Source organism: Pteropus vampyrus, unplaced genomic scaffold (genome assembly GCF_000151845.1).
Source record: "Pteropus vampyrus isolate Shadow unplaced genomic scaffold, Pvam_2.0 Scaffold195, whole genome shotgun sequence".
Taxonomy (NCBI): Eukaryota; Metazoa; Chordata; class Mammalia; order Chiroptera; family Pteropodidae; genus Pteropus; species Pteropus vampyrus.
In genome coordinates this window covers 1,046,709-1,070,721 of record NW_011888976.1, presented here as the reverse complement: position 1 = coordinate 1,070,721, position 24,013 = coordinate 1,046,709, and the positions used below count along the sequence as shown (strand labels likewise).

The 24,013-nt window shown below is 34.4% G+C and overlaps 1 protein-coding gene and 1 pseudogene across 4 annotated transcripts in view; one reads left to right on the top strand and one right to left on the bottom strand.

The window, feature by feature from the left end:
• SLMAP (sarcolemma associated protein) overlaps window positions 1-24,013 on the top strand; it is a 131,581-nt gene that overhangs the window by 24,010 nt on the left and 83,558 nt on the right. The window lies entirely within an intron of this gene.
• On the bottom strand, window positions 3,138-6,139 carry LOC105299871 (annotated as a pseudogene).

Below are 24,013 nucleotides of genomic sequence, written 5' to 3'. Positions count from 1 at the left end.
ATCTTTCATCATCATCTCAGCCTATTTAGGACAAATGAGAGTGCTTCTAATTTATTGACAGGGAATCCATTAAATTTGCTGTGTAAAAGCAATACTATCACTGTATCCCCAATGTGTACTTGTTAAATTTCAGTTTTGCCCTCAATTACTAGTGCTCTGCATTTGGTGAAATCCGTTCATATCTCTTTCAATTTTATAAATTTAGATTACATACGTATCTTCTTGTTCTTGTTCTTTACTAACAGGTTAACCTTCACTTAAATTATTTTATAAAGTCATCAGGGAACCTCTTAGATGAGTCATTGAATGATTTTGTTTTGGTGATTATTCCTTTTGTTCTCTCCCTGCTTAGAAACTCACTTTTCCATCTTCCTCAGTATGTCTTTTAATAGAACTTTTCAAAAGTTTATTTGTATGACAGTGTACTTTCCTAGTTCTTAATTTTTGACAGTTTTGACATCTCCATTTTTGTTTCCATTGTCTGTGGTTTCCCTAAAGACTTTTCTAAGCACTTTATTTCAGAATTTATCTCCTTATGAATTTCTTAACCATATTTTTAGTTTCTTTTTAATTTTTTAAAGTGTGCAAACTATTTTTAGTTTCTTTTTAATTTTTTAAAGCGGCTTTTAATATATTAAAAAATTTTGCAGCTCTTAGCATTATTCAATTCCAGTACATTTTCATTGTCCCGGAAGAAGCTCTGTACCCATTACCAGTCACTCCCCATTTCCTCCTTTCCCAGCCAAGTAATTAACCCTGACAGCCACTAATCTACTTTCTGTCTCTATAGAATTTGTCTGTCTAGATAATTCATGTTAATGGAATCACATAACATGTGACCTTTTGTGTCTGACTTCTTTCATTCAGCATTTTCAGTGTTTTCAAGGTTTATCCATGTCGTGGTACTTCGTATCTTTTATTGCTAAATAATATTCCATTGTAGGGATATACCGCATTTCCATTTACCTGCTCATCAGTTGATAGACATTTGGGTTGTTTCTACTTTTTGGCTAGTATGAATAATGCTGCAGTCAACATACATGTACAAGTTTTCGTGTGGACATATGTTTTCAGTTCTCTTGGTAGTAATAAACCTAGGAGTAGAATCACTGGGTCATAGCACAACTCCATATTTAATATTTTGAGGAACTGCCAAACTATAACCAAAGTTGTTCGACTATTATATATTTCCACCAGCAGTATATGAAGGTTCAATTTCTCTTCTTCCTGGCCAACACTTCTTTTGTCTGTCTTTTTTATTATAATCATCTAGCGAATATGAAGTGGTATCTCATTGTGTTTTTGATTTGTTTTTTCCTGGTAACTAACAATGTTGAGCATCTTTTCATGTACTTATTGGCCATTTGTATATGTATATTTTTGAGAAATGTCTGTTTGCATCTTTTCTGAATTTTAAAAATTAGGTTATTTATCTTTTTAAATTTGTCTATCATTTGAAGCTTTGGCTAATTTTCTATCTAGGTATTTTTGAGATTGTTGAGACTACTGATTTGTGAAATAGAATATTTTGGAGTCCCTGGCCCCTTCCTCAGCTTTGCTTATTTGTCTTGCGTTCTTATACAGGCAGTATCTTTGGGGCGCTAAGTTATTTCGTCGATGAGTTAAACCTTTTCAGCAGTAAAAATCTCAGATTTGATTTTCTAGAGTTTTTTTGACTTTTTGTTCTGAAGCTAGTGGGTGCAGCTTGATCTGTAATTTGCATAGGCTGTTAGGTTGTACCTATTTTTCTTCAACTGATGTTTCAATTTTAAATGTAGAAAATGGCTTAAAGCCATTCATTCCAAAGAGAATGTTATATCTCAATTGACTAGCCCATCCTAGGAAAAGCTAACATAATGGAAGTTCAGCTAGAAGTTGGTAGGGCGTGACCAAATGCTTTAAGAGATAAATCTGAATATGTGAAAATCACTTTCAGAGTCAGAACCATGTTGAATTTTGGAAACTTGAGCAAAGACTATAGAAATAGATGACTTTCATAATATTATATTGTTTTTTTTTTTCACTGATTATATGAGATAAGTATTCAGTGAATAAGTGACTCAGCTATTCCCATCGTTTTGGAAATTTTTGTCTGTGAGCAAGTCATTCTGATACTTCAGTTTATATTGGCATTCATTCTTACTAGAGGTAAGAATGAAAGTTGTATTTTTATACATTTATTTTTAGATCTTCATAAACTCTCCCCTTTTCTGCATAATGTTAGCTGCTTTAGGCAGCCCACTACAGGGGTCTTTATTTCTGTGTTAGAGAGATAATTTAATAGAGTAATATTGCCAGGAAGCAAAAGATAGGAATTTGACAGCCACAGTTGAAGGATACAATTTGTTACTTATAACTGGTATTTAGAGGATATTTTCCTCTAATCATCGCTTTTGTTTATAAAGCATACCTAGCTAAACCCTCATAACAGGAAAGAGGTGGTATGTCTTTGGGCTTAATGTGCAAAATCACCCTGAGAAAGCATTGTGACTCACTAACAGAAGAGGGGAGAGTTCTGCTTGTCTTAAGGATTGGATTTTATTTTAGGATTAATTATTTGTGTAAGTATAAATATGAGAGAGTTCCTACCCTACATGTCACATACCTTATTCTGTCTTCCCAGAGTTTTAACTTAATGCCTCCAAATTCCCCAAGTGTATACTTTTTGTATCTTCTACTTGGATTGTGTTAATTACATAGTGTTTGTATTTCTCCCACTGTGTTTTTCTTTGTGAATGTAAGAATTTATGGGCTTTTCTTTTAATCATTTTGAGCAGTCTTTTTGTGTCAGTTCGTTTCAGTTTAAAAAAATTGTTTGTTTGTTTGTTTTTAATATAGAAGAGACTGGTAACATGTTTGCTTCTGTGAAGGGAGATTGGGAAACCGCAGAACATAGGGAAGATGATGTATTTTTCACTCCGCCACTAGACCTTTGTAACCCATTACAATTTTTTTAAACAATTTTTTAAACTTAATTTTATAGCATAGCATAAACACATTCACAAATTTTTGTTTTATGGGTTTTATTCCTTTTAAAATTGAGACCATAAAATTTCTTAAAGTTGATCGTGAATGTCTCATTGAAGGCATAATAATAAATTTACAGTCTTTTTTTAAATGATATACTTAAACTTGACTTACTGGTTTGCATAAACTTCAAAAGGTATTATCACTACTGTAGATATGAGATGGCTTAATTTTTTTAAAGGTGGTTTGGAATCAACTGTAGCAAACTAAACCATATTCTCAATTTCTTTCCTCACTTCTACATCAGTTTCCTTTAATTCTTCAACACTGGCAGTGCTGTGTACCATTCCATCTTTGAGAAGCATAATAAGATCACTCTTATTGAATTTCTTCTCGTATATGATAACCGACTCTAGGATCACTCACACTATGTCCCTGATAATGGTTAAGTCTGCTGCTCCATCAGCATGATCTCCTTTACAGATCTGTAATAGACAGCTGAAATCCTTGTTGCCTCCTGGACACATAGAGCATCTATTCCATCTGCCCTTAGCCCAGAAATAAAATTGCCTTTCTTGTAGTGATCAATGCTGGCTACTGCTCTCTCAATAGATACTCCCATTCCATTGTGGTTATTCTAACAGATGAAAATAAACAGTGATTTCCACAAAGCTTCTATATTATGAACTTCAAATATGAAGTCAAACAGACCTCATCTTTTTCATTATACTACAGGCCAGACCAGTACCAACTCCCAGGGAGACCTGAGCTCTGATAATGCCATTGCCTCAGTAGAATTTCGTGGTGTATATGTGTATTGATTCTGCTTTTCCTTTAGTGCAGCTTTCTCTTTTTCCTGTAAATTCTTCAAATTTCTGGAATAGAAGGTCTACAAGTATAAAGCTAGAGACAGGAGCCCAATAGGCTGTGATGAGATGACTCTTGATATTTATCCCAACCCAAGCCCCCCCACCAAGCTTCTTGACATTACACAGTGACAGAAACCACCAATGATTTTCTGTTTAACACCATTGGCAAACAGTCTGTATCATCTGTATCGAGTCCCTCTTCCCTGCTGATCACTGTTATGATAGGAGGACCCTCTTCCAAAGTATGAAGGTAACATTTCTTAATTTCAAATGTACAATATTTGCAAAGTTACAGGATATAATACCAGCACTCTGCTAGCCATGACATGCAGGAAACTATCTACCTTTTAGAGCATCTTCTTCATGAGTGAGGCTGTGGTGGAAGTGGCGATAATGTCATGCTCTGCACTGGGCCATGGGCCCACAAACATTTTTTTTTTAAGGCTGTAAAACATTCATGGATGAGCTGTAATTTTCTTAGCCATTCTTCCATTATCGAATATTTACATAGTTTTTATTTTTAGGAACTATTATAAATTTTGCTTTGATGACTGTCTTTAGACCTTTATCTAGAGGTCTAAAGATCTTCATTCATATTTTTTATTACTTCTTTAAGCTGGATCCTCAGAAGTGAGTCAAAGGACACATGTCTAAAGCTCTCTTGGTAAACCTTGTCAAACTGCTTTCCAGACAGGTCGTGCCAATTTATACTCCCATGATCAGCTTGTGTAAATGTTTCTCTTATGTCACTCTTGGAAGCACTGAATATTTGTTATTTTAAATACCTTCTGCTACTTTCATCAGTAATAGAATGAATCCCTTAAATTTTTATATTTCAAGATGACTTAATATGTGTGTATATATTTCTTTTTCTCCTTCCTCTCTGTCCATTGGCTTTTCAAAAACAGCTTTGTTAAAGTATAATTTACATTCTGTAAAATTCCCCCATTGTATATGTAAGTCGAGTTTAATAGAAGTTAATGATTTTAGTATATCTATGATTCTGTAACCATTACCACAGTCCAGCTGGAAAACTTCTCATTACCCCAAAAAGTTCCCTTGTGCATCATTTGCATTCAGTCTTTGATCTCACACCTAGCCTTAGGCAACCACTGATCTACTTTCTGTCACTATAGATTTACATACTGTGGAAATATTAAATAAACAAAATCATAGTATATACAATCATTTGTACTGCTTCCAACTTTTGGTTATTATGAAAAATGCTGCTAGGAACATTTGCTTACAGTTCTTTATGTCTTTCATTTCTCTCAGGTTGATACCTAGGAGTAGAATTGCTTGGAACCTGTTAAATTTCGTATTGTTACTTAGCCACACCAAAAAACCCATTTCTTTTAGGAAATGGATGATAGCATTATACTTGAGAAGAAACACAATTAAATGATATGAAACAGTTAAAGTGGAATGATTGGAGCTGGCAGGTGACAAGTTCAAAGACATGTAGTATAACTGTATAGTAATGGAAACCACTTCAGGATTTATTGGTTAATGAATAATTACTACAGCCTAAAACCAAGTGAAGGCAAATAAAATCAATGAGCATATAAATAAATATTGAAAACTTTTGTTCCAAGAAAAATAGAAATGGGGCATCATGTGCATTTGTTATGATAGAAAAATGAATATATGTAATGTTTAAAATGCCCTTACCAAAATAAAAGGCCATAAAGATTATTGTAGATAAACATGGCCAAAGAAACGAGCAGTTAGTTCAAGATGAATATATTTAGTAAATAAACATTCATCTTTGCTAGTAACCGTAGAAATAAATATTTTACAAATTGATTGTTATATTTAATTAACAAAATCAAAATATCTGCTACTAGAAAGGTTGTGCTAGTGATGTTAGCTTTGTATTTTGGTCTGGTCCATGTGGAAGGCAATGTGGCAAAACCTGTCCAGATCCTTGGAGTAGTAAGATTCTGAGGTAACTTCCATTTTAGCTTCCTTGGATGTAATTAAAATGTTTTAATAGTAATTTAATAAAGGAAGCAATAACCCAAAAGGTAAGACAGCAGCACGTTTTACCCTTATGTTGAAATCAAATCTGGTGGTGTTTTCTTCTCTACTCTGTCTCTGACTCACCCAAACTCTGGAGGCACTAATCCAGCAAACTTTTTTTTTCTTTCTGACCTAGAGAAAGAAAAGCTCTGTGGTGGTCTGAATCTTGCTTTTCCTGTTTTGGCTAAATCCTAGATGTATGTATCATCCTTTAATCTGATGATACATACATTAGGAGTTCCCCCCACCCCATACCAAGGAAATTCTATTACCTTTCCCATTTTGAATAAATAATTCTGTCATGTCCTTTCTATGTTTTACTGATTTTGCTTAATTGCTTATCTGATAATATGTTTCCTGTTGATTTTTTTAAAAAGTTCTTCGTGAAGTTCTTCTGTATAGGTGGGACCAAACACTTGGGAATCACTCCCAGTTAGTACAGTACAGTACAACTATCCAAGAATGATATTTTTAGTTTGACAAATAGTCTGCCAAAAAAGTGATAAAGAAGGGCTAAAATCAAGAAATGGAAGTTGATCCTTGCTCTGTTTATTTCTCTCTATATCTTTCAAGTTATCTTTTCCCTTCTAACATCAAAAATTCTTTCCATTTCTGATAAATTTTTATTGTATTGGTAATATTTTTCCCTAATTATTTGCATTATAGATTCCTATGTCTTTTATGCTTAAATACTTTTCCTTGTTACATAAGGCTGTAAGATTTTTATATTGTTAGTTGAGTTTATATGAAGTCATAGGTGAGGTAATGTGTGACAAGAAGTCAGGAAAGATAAAAAAGTAAACATTTTCCTATTTTATTATGCTTAACAACAATTTTTGTTTTATCAAGAAACATATTACCAATTTTCTTTGTATAGAGCAACCATAAATACTCCCCTATTACAACTTTAAGTAATCTGCTATAGGTAGTATACCAACTGTATAATCTCTTTAGTCTTTTTCAGTCAGATTGGCTTCACTACTTAAGAACCTCGTGAAGAGATGGCCCTAAGTTTTGAAAAATTAGTACAACAGATTTGGAAAATTCAGACTGTTATGTGATGTGACTTTTCTTCATCTCTGATCTCTGCCAGCTTATTCAGGTCACTATAGTGTTGTTTTTACACTGACTGATAGAGGTATTAGCTCTTGGCTGTTTCCCTGGCCTTTTGAATGTTTCTTCTGATTTTTCTTATACTTTTCTCACTGTTCTATCTGGAATTCCTTCAAGCATTTTCTCTACTAATTTCTACTTAAATGTTAGTGTTCCAAAAGTTCAGTTATTGTTTTCCCTTTAAATATTTTTGGATTATCTTATATATTACAATAATTTTAATAACCATTCAAATGCTGATGACTTTCAGATGTCTCAAGCCGTCAGGTCTGAGTTGTCTACCCAGCTGCCTGCTAACATTTACTCACTTAGATGTCTTCCAGAGACTCCAAAAGCAATATACAGAAAACTGAAATGAATCATTCACTAACCTCCCATCAGTATTTCCAAATACAGGTAATGGCATTATCATCTGCCCAGCAGCCCATGTTCAAAACTGTTGCCTTCAACATTGAGTACATAGGATCTGTCACTAAGCCCCTTTTACTATTTTTAACACTATCCTAGTTTACGACTTTATTATCTCTTTATTTCAATAGCCTTATAACTGGTCTCGTTGCCTTCTAATACCCCTCAAGCCATGCCCTCCTTCAGTGAATTGGCAGTTTGATCTCAGTACATCCCTGCCTGAAAACCCTGTAGTGGCAAGTCCCCTGTTATCTATATGATAATGGTTGCACTGCTTGATTCCTGTTAAAAGGCTTGATGACTGCTCACCTCTCCAGCCTCACCCTCATCTGTCATTCTCAGTTTTGTATTTTACATGCCCCTTTGTCCTCCCCACCCCCCACCGCCACACACACACATACACTGTTGTTTCTTACCTCTATTTGCTCATGCTGTCTCAGTCTCCTTCCCACTCATCCTGACTCACTCTTACCCTTCATGACTCAGCATAGGACAGCTCCTTCAGGAAGCCTTTTCTGATTCTTCAGGGTTGGGCCAAGTGCCCCTCCTCTTTAATGGATCATTCTTGTTAGTGTATAAAACAGTGTTATTTTTCTCGTATTAAAATATATATGTATATATCTCGACACCTTTCCTTTCTAGCTACTGCTCATTTCTTTCTCTCCTTTGCATTAAAAAATTTTTTATTGAAGTTTAATTGATATGTCAATTATATTATTATATTGAAACATATTGCGGTATAATTGAAACATATTAGTTTCAGGTGTATAATATAATAATTTGATATATATATATATATTGCAGAATGATCACCACAATAAGTCTAGTTAATGTGCATAACCATACATAGTTACAGAATTTTTTTGTGATGAGAACTTTTAAGGTATACTCTCTTAGCAGCTTTCAGGTATACAATAGAGTATTCTTAACTATAGTTGTATGTACATTATATTCCTATGACTTATTTGTTTTATAACTGGAAACTTGTACCTTTTGATTCCCTTCACCCACTTCACCTACCCTTACCTCTAGCAACCAGTAGTCTGTTCTCTGTATCTATGAGCTTGTTTTTGTTTGTTTGTTTAAGATTCTACATGTAAGTGAGATCATGTGGTATTTATCTTTCTGTCTGATTTATTTCATTTAGCATAATGTTCTCGAAGTCCATCCATGTTGTTGCAAATGGCAAGATTTCATTCTTTTTAATAGCTGAATCATATTCTATTGTATATCTATAACACATTTTCTTTATCCATTCATCTGTTAGTAGACTTTTAGGTTGTCATATTTTGGATATTATAATGCTGCAGTGAACATACGGGTGCATATATCTTTTTGAGTTAGTGTTTTCTTCAAATAAATATCCCCAAGTAGAATTGCTGGATCATATGGTAGTCCTAGCTTTAGTTTTTTGAACAACTTCCAGACTATTTAACGTAGTGGTTGCACCAATTTACATTCCCACCAGCAGTGCACAAGGGTTCTCTTTTTTCCACATCCTAGCTGACATTTGTCATTTCTTATCTTCTGATACTAGCTACTCTTTAATAGGTGTGAGGTTATATCTCATTGAAGTTTTGGTTTGCATTTCCCTAATGATTAGTGATGGTGGTTGAGCATCTTTTCATGTACCTGGAAAAATGGCTATTCAGATCCTCTACTCATTTTTTAATCTGATTTTTCTTTGGAAAAATGGCTATTCAGATCCTCTACTCATTTTTTAATCTGATTTTTTTCCCTTTTGAATTGTATGAGTTCTGTATCTATTTTGGATATTAGCCTCTTAGATAAGTGATTTACAAATATTTTCTCCCATTCGGTAGGTTGCCTTTTCATTTTGTTTATGGTTTCCTTTTCTATGCATGTTCATTTCTTCTCTGCCCTTTAAAGCAGAACTCCTTAAAAGATTTGTCTATGTGTGTGATTTCTTATTCCTCCCTGTCTATTTTCTCTTGAATTATTCTGGTTGGGCTTTCATTCTCTGCTATATCCACGCAGTTCTTGTTAAGATCATCAATGCTTCTAAGTTGCTTTTCCAGTGGTGAATTCTTATTCTTTATCTTACTTGATCTTTTTAGTGTCATTTGATGCAGTTGATGTCTCCTGTATACTTGGAAAACATTTACATGGCTTTCAGGGCACGCCACTCTGCCTTGGTTTTTCTTATACTTTACTGGCCACCTTTTGCATTTTATTTGTTTAGTCTTCATCTCGCTGACCTGTAAACTTTACACTGCTCCAAGTGTCTGTCCTTGGTCCTCTTGTCTATCTGTACTTGCTTTCTCTCTTGGTGATTTCATCCTGTCTCTTATCTTTAGATTCTTTGTACACATATGCTGATGACAACCAAAAGTTTCTGTCTCAACTCCAGACTTCTTCCCTGAAGTCCAGGCTCATATCCAACTGCCTTTTTGACATATCCACCTAATATTATCTTAAATTTAATACGTCCAAAGCTAAACTCTTGACAACCTCAATAAAAAAGCTTCCAACCTTCAGCCCTCCCAGCTCACATAAAGGCAACTACCTCCAAAGTTGCTTGGGTCAAAAACTCTGGTATCCTCCTTGACTCTTTTTATATTGTTTATTCAATCTGTCAGGAAATCTTGTGCAAATATTACCATTTTCTCTGTGTGCTACATTGTATATATATAAGGTTAATGTTATGCTTTTTCAGTTTTACAACATTATTTTATTTTAAGAGTAGGGATCTTGAAGACCATTGTTTTACCAGGTCTCTTGATCTGAATTACACTCCCCATCTTGCTGAAGCTATTCCACCAGAATTGAGTCCTATAAACTGAAAGAGGAAGTGATCTGTGAAAACTCTTTAGTTCATTTCAAAAGTCAGCGATTTTACCCCTGAAGTCAATAATTTTACTTCTGAAGTCTATTCACATGTGCAAGGTGATGTCTGGTTTACTAACCTTTTTAAATTTTTTGAACTTCTTTCCTCTTTGATCTCCCTTGATGTTTGCCTCTTTTCTTTCTGGCAAATATTGTTTTTGTTGTTTTTCTGTCATTGCATAGTTATATTTGTCTCCCTGGTTTTTTTTGTTTTTTTGTTTTTTTTTCCCCTTCTTTTCATTTTCCTTCCACTCTTCTCCACTAAATGAGCATAATATGGAATTGAAGATTTGTTAGGCTTATTGAATAAAGTTTTACAACTTTTTTAATTTTAAAGTTTAACTCCTTAAGATTTGTTTTTGTGAAGATAAGCACTGCTAACAATTTGTATACATTCTTATAGATTTTTGTTTTGATATATTAGAATATATTATTCTTTTTTTAAAAAGGATCACTGTATATCTTGATATATTTTAATTTCAGTATCGATAACTCTGCCTCATTATTTTCGATGATTGTGATATTGCGATTGAGATGTCTGATATTTTGTCAGATGACCATAGTACAGTTTGGTTGGGCATTAGTTGTTTCCAGTTTTTAACTTCTTTTAACCTTGCTTCAGTGAACATACTTATTTATGCATTTGTCTTTGTACATGTGTGTATTTCATGTTTCTATAGGTTAGATTCCTAGATGTGGAATGACTCAGTCAAGAGTATAGCATTTAAAATTTTAATAGGTATTGCTGAATCGTTTTTCAAAAAGATTGTAGCAGTTTATATTCTCATGCCTAGAGTATGAGAGTGCTGTTTCTCCACATTGTTGCCAGAGCCAAGTATCACTAGTCTTAATCTTTGCCAAACTGATATTGATCATTTTGTTACTTGCCCATCTTCCTGAGCTTTTAGGTCTCTTGAGAGTTTTGGAGTTAGATGCTTATTTTCCCCTTCCTGTGTGTGTGTGTGTGTGTGTGTGTGTGTGTGTGTGTGTGTGTGTGCGCACGCACGCATGTGTGCCCCCACCCCAAAAATAAAAGTTCAAATAGTATAGGAGGGTATAATGAGAAAACATCAGCCCCCACCCTAACAGTTTATAGGATGTCCAACGTAAGCATTTGGAGTTTTGAACTGAGTTACGGCCTTCTGTTTGTATTATTCCAAGAATTGTCTGAGGTTAAGCCCTGTCACTTAAGGATCAGGAGTACATAGAAGTACATTAGAAATGGAGTTGTGAGGTCTGCTAAATATCACTTGGCTTAATTTATCCATAAGCTGGTTCACACTGTTAAGTGAGCTGTAGATTGCTAATCTATGTTAATATTTTCTAAGTGCATTTATGTGTACCTGAGTAGTAATTTCCTTGTGATTTAACTTTGATTAGAGAATTCTCTGATCCATAGTGTGTCATATTTTTCATAAAAGGTTTTTAGACTATGCTGTGAGACAGAGGCTTAGCTACACAGGTTGTTGTTACTTAGGGTAATATTCACGTGTAACAGCGTCAGTGGCATACTATTTTTAATACCTGTATGTGTTAGAGTTCAGCTGTTACTGATCTATTTATATCTCTATCAGCTGTTGACTGTTTTAAGTAATTAATTGGCAAAGAACTTTATTTTTAAGAACTTTAGCCCGTAAAGGGAAGTCTTATATCAGTTCCCTGACTGAAAAAAGTCAAAGCAATTACATATTTATGCTATATTCTATGAATTTAACAATAATAGCTGCCATTTGTTTAATAGTTAGTATGTAAATATACTGTGCTAAATACTTAACATGCTTAACATAATTTAACCTTTATCACAAACACTGAGGTATGTACTGATATTATCCTCAATTTATACATAGAGATTTATAAATATCTCTTTATAACTAAAGAGATGTTTAGAGAGGTTAAGAAACATGCACAAGGTCACACAATAAATTAGAATGTAATGGAACTGGAATTCAAACTTTTAATGTGTGTCTGTTTCATATAGCATATTGTTATTTAGATGTAATACAGTTTGGGCTATCCTATGTTAAATCAAAACTTTGTAACTTCCATTCTAGAGTATGAATTATTTTATTTATTCTATATTAAAAAAAATCTATTTGTGACTTGTGCCTACTGGAACTTTCTGACAGAGAATGAATGTTATAGAATAGAAAAGATGGGATTATAGTACAGTTCAAAATGTGATTTGGCTGTAAAGATTTGGGAGTTAGCTGCTTAAGTGGAATAAAGCCTTGAGTCTCTGTTTTAGGTGTTTATTTAGTGAGAAATGGTATATGAGACAGAAATCTTAATTTGGTAAGATGTTTAAACTGGGCTTCAGAAAGAAAAGAAGGCTTTTAACAAGTCAACAGTGTGGGTGGTTGGAAGCGGGTCCAAGAACAGCATAAGCAAACACACAGAGGCTGGGCTTCTATAGGGAATTTCCAGTAGATAAGCAAGGATGGAATGGCTAGTATTTTTAGGAAGAGTGGAAGATCAGGTTAGCTGGGCTGATTGGGGTCGTTTTGAAAGTTATCACTGCTCTAGGATTTGATTTTGAAGGCAGCAGAGGGTCAATAGCTCTTTTATAAAGAGAAATAAAGTAATCAGGTTTGTATTTTAGGAAGTAACTCTAGCATCATTGTGGGAGGAGGAAGAGTGTGGAGTCATAGCCATCACCTTGGCAACTGTTACGGGCCTGGGTTAGAGGAACAGTAATGGGAAGGGAAAGGCTGTGTGGAATTGAGAGATTGTTCTGAATCAGAATTCGTAAGAATTGGTTACATGTTAAATACCCTAGGAGGTTATAGATATTACTTATTACTAATAGTATTTGTTATAACTACTGTTTTGCATTTGCTCTAAGTGGCTTCTGATAGTCATATTCATTCTATTACTAGAATGTGGATGATGGCTGAATTTCTGTCCAGAGGTATTCAGGAAATGGTGGGTAAATGATGGAATGAGTCTGGCTTGTAAATGTTGTATTCATGAAATATTTATTTAAAATACTTATTTTGTGCCTATTCATAGCAGGCATTTTGTTAAAGTCTAGTAATATCACTAAGAAGGAATATCACTGATCTTGAACTTCAAGGAATTTACCATAGTCACGAGGAGGCCAGTAGGCCTTCTTTGCTGTTCTTACTTTCTGTTTAAATCTTTGGGCATATGATTGAACTCCGAACCTTATCTATTATTGATGTGGTATACTGCTTATTTCACAGTATTCTGAAGTTTAGATGAGGTAATGTATATAAAGTGCCTAGCATAGTCCCTGGCATAAGCTAATGCTTGTTCCCTTTTAAATGCTTAAGCAAGCATTTTAAAAAGCTGTGAATATTCCTTTTGGAGGCAAATGGACTATTTGCATCTTTTAAAATTTCTGTTGAGTTTGTTTGCCAAATAAACTGTTTTATGTGTGGGCAGTTTCCCCCGCTAAATAAGATATAGATTCCTGTGTTTTACCAGTTTTACCAGTCTTAATGGAAAATGTTTTTGAAAGTCTCTCCCTCTCCCCTACCTCTTAGTGACTATATAAATCATTATCAGCTGTCCTTAGATCAAGCCCATTGTGTGCATTCTTAAACAATATATAAGGCTACATCTTTTAAACATAATGACCTTGTTTTATATTTTCCACAAATGTGATCACAATGATTTCTGTGGATGAGTTTTTTTAAATTTTTAACTATCAGGGATAAAGAGTGGTGGTGCAATTATTTTGTTGTTTCAGCTGATCTCAGGATGGTTTGAGCTCACATTTTGTAAGGAAAATATTGACCTATCAAATACAGTCAGAGTATTGTGTATTTAAATATCACAATATCCTCTTGTTCTATCCTTAATATGCTAATGGCATTTTAATAAATATGTACTTATTTTAAATATTGGAATTAAAATTTTGACATTCCTTGAGGTAATTAGAAACCTCTTGGGGTCTAAAAGATTGAATTTGGAATCAGTATTTGTTCTTTAAGACCAATTACTAAGTTAAATGCATCTTGCTGTGATTAACACACCATTAGGGGAGAAAATAATCAGAATTTCTTTGTCAACCCATCAGTTGGGATGTTGAAAATAGATTAATCTCCTCTAAATTAGAATTTGGTGTAGGCATTCAATAGTCTTATCTCTGAGAACTATAATGTTCTGATGATATGTTTATTTTTTATCTTGCTGAGCTTCAGAAGTCTAATTTACCTTGTCCTAAATCCTAGTGAAAGATTGTCACAATTTGATTGTATATTTAAAGGATGTAATCATTCTAGCTATGTTTTGTATGTTTTGTAGTGTTCTCATTAAATTTTAAAAATTTCTCCTTTCTACCTTCTCTACTTTTGTTCTTCATAATCTTTTCTCTGTTCCTATGTAGAGAGATAGACTTACTTTTTCTCCTCTTTCTCTTGTGAGCTAGCTCCACAAGAAAAAAATTGCTGTACATTGAATGTGTCTGGAATGTCACTTGGAGATGGAAAAAAGTCCTGGCAAATTCCTAACATTCATAAGACCTTTGGATATATGTTGACAAGTTCCTTCTAGTTTACATGTGAAATTTTATTTTGGCAAGAACATTTTACCACTTTTCGATGTGTTTTCCTATAGCTTATGAATAAAACTTTATGTTTCCGCAATCATTGTCACAACTTAAAATTTCCAGCTTCTGAAACACATGGTACTTTGCTAGTCAGGAAGCTAAGAAGGTTATGCAAACAAATTTGCATATGATATGCATATAAAGACTTTTGTATACTCTAAGAAATAACTAAATTATTGGTGAAAAAAATGTACAGATCAGGGATCTCCCTATTTCTAGTGACTCCCACTGCAGTCCATCCTACACGCAGCTGTTTGCTTATCAGAGCTGTTAGAATAATCTCCCTAAAACAAATCCTTTGGTAGTGGCTTCTCTTTTAAGAAATCTCAACTCCTTAGTCCAGTGCGCAAAGCCCTCTCTTACAGCTTCACTCTATCATTTCTTCTTTTGTTTTTTGTTACCCTCTGGGGCTGGGCCTTACTTATATATATAAATGTACTGCAGTAACCTGTTTCTCTTCTTCTTCCTCCTTCTCTTCATCCTCCTCCTACTTGCCTTTCATTCAGATCACCATCCTCACTCATAAGTGCATCCTTAGCAACTGACGGTGCCTAACTTATTTCTCACCAGCCTCCCAATATTTTGGTACTTAATTCATACTCTCTTAATTTATTGTCAGTGTAGAGTTACTCAGCATTTGATTTTATAGATGTGTGATCTCTCTGAGATAGGTGCCAAGTAAATGTTATAAACTGATTTGCCTTAAAGTTGGAGTTGAAACTGGCTCTTTCTATTCTAATTGCTTCATGAAAACTTCATAAATAAAGTGAGATTTCATAAGTTTGGACTCAAAGACCAGAGAGTGTTTAGTCAAAGTGGTAGATGGGGCAGGCATTATGGAGTTTTTGAAAGAGTAACAGTGTCAAAGGCAATCTACTTAATATATCTGAACATCAGTTTCTTAATCTAGAAAATGGAGTTGGTAATATCTACTTAGTAGGATTGTTTTGAGGATCAGAAGTGTCTACATGTACCAGGTAGTCAATAAATGGTAGCTATTATAGATTAGGGACTGGTTCGGCCCAAGAAAAGATTTGTAGGTTGAAATATGGCTAATGGGAGTAGTGTAATGGAAAAAGTCAGAGAAGGAACTTCAAAAACTGGTTTCCTTCACCAGGACTGTTAAGCTAGCATGAACTGTCTGAAGCAATTAATTTGGAACTCTGGAGTCTAGTCAGACACTTGCAGTATCCAGTGGAGTGCTTAATGGAAAAAGAAACTGGTAAATTTTCAAAAATTTTTATGTTTCTCATAGTGGCTACCATCTCCCATCTTCCAGCTTTGTGGCAGCAGCTGTGAATATGGTGGCCTGTGGTGCCTGGTGTGACTTGCTTATCCTTTAGAAATTGGGGTTGTGTGTTGTGATCGCTGCTTTTGGTTGCTGAGGGGCCAGCACAGAAGCTGGCCATTTCAAACTCTACAGGCCTAGTGGCTTCCCTGGCATCTGCCAAGGGGATTTAAAGAGATAAACACCCCTCCCTGCTTTTTTCTTATTGGAACCTTGGCATTTAAGGAAATCTCTGTCAGGTCACTGGCTGACCACAGAGATAACAGAACAGTGACTTCAGTGACAACACACAATAAGGAATATGGTCTTTGCCCTCCCCTCACTCCTCCCAAAAGTTTGGAAAACTCAGTAAACAGACTACTGCAGACTTCATCAAGAAGCAAAAGTAAATCCCTAGAGAAGGGAGAGAGCCTAATTTCTAGAGTTACCACATTATGATATACAAAATGTCTCATTCTCAAAAAAGGATTACAAAACATTCAAAGTATTAAGGAATTATGGCCCATTCACAGGAACAAAGAAATTGATAGAAATCAATCCTGAGGAAGCCCAGACATTAGACTTATTAGACAAAGACTTTAACTATTTTAAGTATGCTCAGAATTCTGAAAGAAACTGTGGACAAAGAACTGAAGGAAATCAAGAGAACAATGTGAACAAGTGGGGAATATCAATAGAGGGATAGAAATTGTAAAAAGCACAATAGCTGAAATAAAAATTCGATGGAAGATTCAGTTGCAGAATTGAAGAGGCAGAAGAAGGATCAAAAACTTGAGAATAGGGCGATTGAAATTACCCTGTCTGAGGACCAGAAAGAAAAGATGAAGAAAAATGAAGAGTAACAAAAGGACTTATGGAAGACCATCAAGTATACCAACATATACATTATGGAAATTCCGGAAGGAGAAGAGTAAGAGAAAGGGACAGAAAAAAGTATTGAATATTCAGAAGAAATAATCACTGAAAAGAATATTATGGTTTTAGATCTTATATTTAGGTTTTTGATCCATTTTGTTAATTTTTGTATTTGGAGTGAAGTATGGGTCCAACTGCATTCTTTTGCATGTGGTTATCCAGTTGTTCCAGCACCATTTGTTAAAGAGACTATTCTTATCCCATTAGATGGACTTGGCACCTTTGTAGAAATTCAGTTGGCTATAGCTGTACAGGTTTGTTTATGGACTCTTAATTCTGTTCCATTTATGTCTGTCCTTGTGCCAGTACCTCATTGTTTTGATTATTGCAGTTTTATAGGAAATTTTGAATCCAAGAAGTGTACATCCTCTAGTTTTGTTCTTTTTCAAGATTGTTTCGCTTATTCAGGATCCCTTGCAATTCCATTTTAATTTGAGCATCAGCTTTTCCATTTCTGTATAAAAGGCTATTGGAATTTTGATAGGGATTGCATTGAATCTGTAGATCACTTTGGTTAATATTGACAAAAACATTAAGTCTTCCTATCCATGAACATGGAATATCTTTCTATTTGTCTTTAATTTCTTTCAGCAGTATTTTATAGTTTTCAGTGTACAAGTCTTTTTATCTTTTTGGTTAAATTTATTCCTAGGTATTTTAGTTAGATGCTATTTTAAATGGAATTGCTTTCTTAATTTTTTTGGGGGGGGGGATTGTTCATTGCTGATATATAAAAACACAACTGATTTTTATGTGTTTATCTTGTTTTGCTGTAACATTGCTGAATTTATTTATTAGCTCTGGTTGTTTTCTTGTGGGTTCTATGGGACTTACCATATATAGAATCGTGTTATCTGTGAATAGACATAGCTTACTTATCCTTTTCCAATTTTTTTCCCCTTTTCAACTTTTATTTCTAGCGGTGCCTTACACAGAGTCTTTAAAATAATTTGTTTTCAATTAAGTTGACATTCAATATTATATTAGTTTTAAATGTACAGTATAGTGGCTAGACATTTATATAACTGACAAAGTGATCACCCCGATAAATCTACTACCCATTTGACACCATACATAGTTATTACAATATTAGTGACTATATTTTCTATGCTGTACTTTATATCCCTGTGACTGTTTTGTAACTGTCAATTTGTACTTCTTAATCCCTTTGCCTTTTTTCACCCAGCCTCCCAACCCCCTTCCACTGGCAACTATTTATTTGTTCTCTGTACCTATGAGTTTGTTTCTGTTTTGTTTGTTCATTTATTTTGTTTAATTTAGATTCCAGATGTCTATTTGTCTTTCTCTGTCTGACTTATTTCACTTAGCATAATACTCTTTGGGTCCATCTGTGTTGTCACAAATGGTAAGATTTCATTCTTTTTTATGACTGAGTAATATTCCATTATATATATGTACCACATCTTTTTCATCCAGTCATCTATTGATGGATACTTAGTTTGCTTCCATATCTTGGCTGTTGTAAATAATGCTGCAGTGAACATAGGTTGTGTATATCTTTTCGGATTAGTGTTTTGGATTTGTCTATTCCTTTCAAATTTGGATGTGTTTTATTTCATTTTCTTGTGCATGGCTAGAACTTCTAGTACAGTATTATGCAACCGTGGTAAAAGCAGGCTTCCTTGTCATATTTCTGATCTTAAGAAGAAAGCTTTCAGTCTTATGTTACTAGTGTGTTTTTCATAAATGTTCTTTATCATGTTGAGGAAGTTTTCTTCTGGTCTTACCTTTTATCTTTAAATGGTGTTGGATTTTGTCAAATATTTTTTTTGCATCAACTGAAATAATTGTTTGGATTTTTCCCCCCCTTTTTTCTATTAATGTGGTATATTGGTTGACTTTCTTATTTTGGACCACTGGGATAAATCCCACTTTTTTAGCCAGTGGCAGCTTTTTAAGCTTGGGTTAGTTCCAAGTTAGGCTAAACAGAGATAAGAGCCTTGCGTCAGTCCATCAGGCAGCCCCCAGACAGGTTAGAACAGATAAACACAAAAATTTGAGATTTAGGTCTGCTCTGCTCACTCTGGAACCAGGTACCAAGGTCCTGCACTGGGAATGCAGAGTCATGGCTTAGAGACTTTTGTTGTTCTGGAGAAGGGGATGGAACAAGGGTAAGTAATACCATAAAGATTTCCTACCATTTTTAAGTTTTTGATTCAGTGTTCCTTTGGCTGCTGTGAACGTATTCCAGAGTTCTAACAAAGATATTTCTGACAGTTTCTGCTTGTTTTTCAATGTTTCTGAAGAGAGCTAGGAGCTTAGAGCTGCCTACTGCGCTACATTGCTGATGTCACTTTCTTAATTTCTTTTTGACTTTTAAAAATTTCTTCCTTTTTACCTTTCATTTCTCTTAATGCATTATATTTAGGCATTCATGACCTTCTAATTTTATATTCATTTCTGAAATGATTTTCCCTTTTATTCCTATGTTTTGAGTTCTTTCACCTTTTCTTTGTAATTGTAATTTGTATTTCTCTTTCATGTTTTGAATTATTTTCTCAATGCCTTTTAGCTTGTTTTGAAATTGTATAATTTTGATCTGTGCTCAAGGTCTGTCTATCTGTAGGGATGTTATTCTGTTCTTTAGTCTCATTTTTTCTTAAAATAACTGTATGGGATGGGACCTTGACATTTTTCTGTTGCTCATTTTTATGTGAAATTTGTTTTCCTGAACTTTTACAAGGGGTCATGATTCAGAATAACTTTTCTAATGTCACAGAGCTCCCTCTTTTGGGTGTTTGTTCGTTTGTTTGCTTTTGTTTTTGTTTTTATTTTTATTTTTTCATAAAATGTTAAAAAAGTATGGGGACTTTTTCCCATCTCCACTTTTATCTAGACTTTTATTTCCTTGTAACTGTATTTCTTGTTTTGCTCAATTTTCTACACTTTGCGGCTTTCCCTCAGTGTAGGGCCTTGTTCTGGAAGGCAGCTTTGTTGAGAGGTTAATTTTAAGAATTTATATGACTCAGACTGCTCCAGCCTTTTCCAGAACTTAACCTGCCACTCTCTTGTTATTAGATTGGGCTAAACCTTTCTAATTTTCAGCTTCTCTTCTCAAACTGACCATCATACTGTCCAATAAATACCTATTGACTATTTTGATGTTCTCCTCAAGTCCCTCAAATGCCCCATTGCTTCCCTATGCATCCTCCGGCACAGATGCTGATTTCATGCAGATTGTGTAGCTGTTGATGGTTTTCCCCACTCACTTGTATTTTGAGGTACATGTGGATACCTTGTCACCTACTTTTGTTATAAATGTTGTCTATGGGATTTTGGTTTTGCTATCTTAGTCACTCTAATTTTAGGTGGTGATTTCAGGTAGATTAAAAAGATATGATACAGCATCTGGCATCTAGAATCCATATTTCATTCTGTGTTCACATTTTTAAAACTCCTCTGTGTGGACTTAAGAGTTTCTGACCTCTGGGCTTTGGCATGTCTACTGTGTCTGCTTTGTTCAAATGGCATAAATTTTTTGGCGTTTGGATATTGCGAAACTTATCAGTGTAAAAAGGGCTAGAAAAAAACATTTCATTATTATAGTGGAAATAAAAGTATTTGCTGTTTGTAACAAAGTTGAAAGTGATTCAAAATGTATTTGCTTATGGAATGAGCATCAGGACTTTTCTGTTCATTCTGAAATGTTTAGAAGGCCAAAGAGCAAATTATGCAACCTGTGAAGTGCTGTACCTGTGTTGTATCATTAAAATAAGCATAATGATGATGCAGAGATGAGGAAAAGTGACCGATGGGGCAGAAACAACCTTTCAGTTCAAGGATCACTATCAATGCCTGATTTCTGGGAGTTAACATTCATTTAGGGGAAAGAAAGCAAAGGGTTAATTCAAGGTAAAGCCTGAATACAGTGAAAGGTGAAATTTGGCCACAAGCTACAGAAAGTTTTATAAATTCAGTGCTACTTACATAGCTGTTCAACATCAAAATAAATGGCAGGTGGCTAGTGTAAGTACTAGAGCTGCTTGGACATTCCTTAAGCTATTCGGAAATTAAGATAGTTAAAACTTCAACTGATTTTTTTTTTTTAGCGTAGCCAAAACTAATTTCTTCCCCTGGTGAGGGGAGAGGGGTGGGTAGACTGATGGAAGGTTATCAGCATAGAGGAGAAAGATTTTTCTGGTTTGAAAGTGACAAAGGACCAACTAACATACTTACAGGAAATACAAGCCAGGGACTGTAAGCACAATCCTTTCTCTGTCCCTTGCAAACAAATTAACTTCTTTATATGTACCTTGAGGAACCTAACCTAATTTTAAATTGAGTATCTTCTGTTCAGTGTAGACCTAATAATAACAGATTGTTTCATAGGTGGTGCAGAGACAGTTTTTATATCAATCTTTCAGAACTGCCAAGGGCAGAAAGTTAAATTGTATCAATGAAAATATTTCTGCAGGAAAGTAAACCAACACTGTCTAGCTATGTACAAGTTCAGAGGCTTCGGGGCATGAGTGGAGGTTAGTGTGGCTGAGAGGGATGAGGAAAGAGAATGGTGGAAGTGAATGAGTTTGGAGAGGAACCCAGGAGCCAGATCAGGGCTTTATAGTCTGTAATGGTAAGAATGCTGGATTTTATTCTAAAGTGTGTGGAAGCCATTAGCTTGAGAGCAAAAGAAGAATGAGCAACTAATGTAAATGATATATTCAAGCTAAAGGAATGCCAAAAATACCACGGAGTGTTTTGGACAGTAATATAGACATGTCAAAATGAAAAGAACCTGGGTTAATATTAATTTAAATTTTTTTAATTTGAAAATTTGTGGTTTTAGAGTTGTGTAAGAGTTACAGATATGAGGTATTGAGATACACACACATACACACACACATTGTTTTCCAAACAGTTTGCTTAACAGTACTGAACCTTATTTCATATATTCTTATTTCTAGTCTGTTCTCTTTAATGTTTAAAATGAAATGCTGGTAGCTGCCCACGAAATTGATTTAGTACCGCTAATGGATCAGAACTTGAAGTTTGAAAACCATTGTAAATCTAGTGTAGTTTCTTTATTTGGTTTGCCAAGGCACACATTACTGCAAATAATCACCCAGAATCCAGATATTGCTGCATTTCCCAAGAATATATTTATTAAAAAGCAAAAGCCATACTCCCTTATATAGTGTAACAGTAGGTTCCACTGCTGTGTAGGAAAAATTGCGAGGATATTCCTACTTGAGTGTATTGCCTGTGCTATTCTCCCTGGTAGAAAATGTTTAGGCCTGTAAATTTCAAATAGACTTGTAAAATATCAACACAATTTTCTTTATTGTGGTCTGCAATTAAATATACAAGCTGTTAGCCAAAGTAACAGTTGATCTCTTTTGAATTATAAATGGAGAATAAGTCATTTATAGACAGCCTGCTGGCCTTTAAATTGCCACCTAGGAATTAATAAAATGTCATTTTCATATTTTCTGCAAATTGTTTATTTTGTTGTGTTTCATTTTGGATGAGAACTTGTGGGAGGAGTGAAGGATAAATGAAACATAAAGGTCAATGTGAAGTCATGGGAAAAATGGTCCTTTTAATTCTATTATTTGAATCTTTGCTCCTGTGTTTCATAGCTCTGTGACCTTTAGAAAGATACTTGCCTGTGCCTCACTTTTCTCATTTATAAATGGAATATCTTTATGTCATAGCTTTAATGTTAAGGTTAACATTAAATGAGGGCCTGGTGATGTTACGTGTATTTTAATAAATATTAGGGTTTTTTTCCTTTCCTTTCTTCCTTAGGAAACAATTCAGTGAAAATATGTTTCTAGAATAAGCAGAGTTGGCGAGTGTAGAAAAATTCAAAAAGAAAGGTACATCTTTTTTTATTGGTTGTTCTCTTCTTAGGTAGTCTACCGTGTGTGCTCGCAGTTGTTCCTAATTTTTTTTAGGTTAGGTAGGTGATAAATGGGTAAGGCTTCCTGTGCTTCTTCCTATCCCTTCCCTTTTTAAAGAGAGAAGATTACCTAAGTGATGAAAGGCAAGTTTGGAAAGCCAGGAAGTAGTACCTTCGTAGTTGATTCCCGTATTTTGGTTTCTAGTGTCCCCAATCTGCTTTATCACAGAGGATTTACTGAAGGTGTGTTGGTCCTGATATCAAGTATGTTAGCTAACTAATAGCTATTAATTATAAGTGTTATCTAAGACCAGTTGTCCTTGCCTGTGGAATAAACAACACTTCCTTTGATTCAACCAGACATCCTAGGAAAATTACCAAGTCAGAGTGAAATGGAAAGGTAGAATTTTGTCTAGCTGGCTTTTTTTCTTTAAATAACGGCTTTATTGAGATAGAATTCATGTACCATAAAATTCACCCTTTTAAAAAAAGTGTACAATTCAGAGGTTTTTTAAATATATTCACAGAGTTATGCAACTATCACCACTGTATAATTTTAGAACATTTTAATCATTCCAAAAAGAAACTTTACACATTAGCAGTCATTCTCACCTACCCTATCCTCCATTCCTTGGCATTTCAGCAGTTGCAATCCATAATATACTTTTTGTCTCCGTGGATTTGCTTTTCTGGATAGTAAATATAAATGGAATTCTGTAATATATAGTCTCTTGTGACTGACTTCATCTATTTAGTATAATGTCTTAAAGGTTCATGTTGTAGTGTGATTTTGTACTTCATTCCTTTTTATTGCCAAATAATATAACATCATATGGATATACTACGTTTTGTGTACCTATTCATTGGTTGATAGACTTTTGGATTATTTCTACTTTTTGGCTATTATGAATAATGCTGCTATGAACATTTGTGTATGAGTTTTTGTGAGGATATATGCTTTCTGTTCTCTTGAGTATATATTTTGAGTGGAATTCTTGGGTCATATGCTAACATTATGTTTAACATTTCAAGGACCTTATAAACTTTTCCAAAATGATTGTACTATTTTGTCTAGCTAGATTTTAAATCACTTTTTAGGGTTCTATACATACATATACATATATATGTATGTGTGTGTGTGTGTGTGT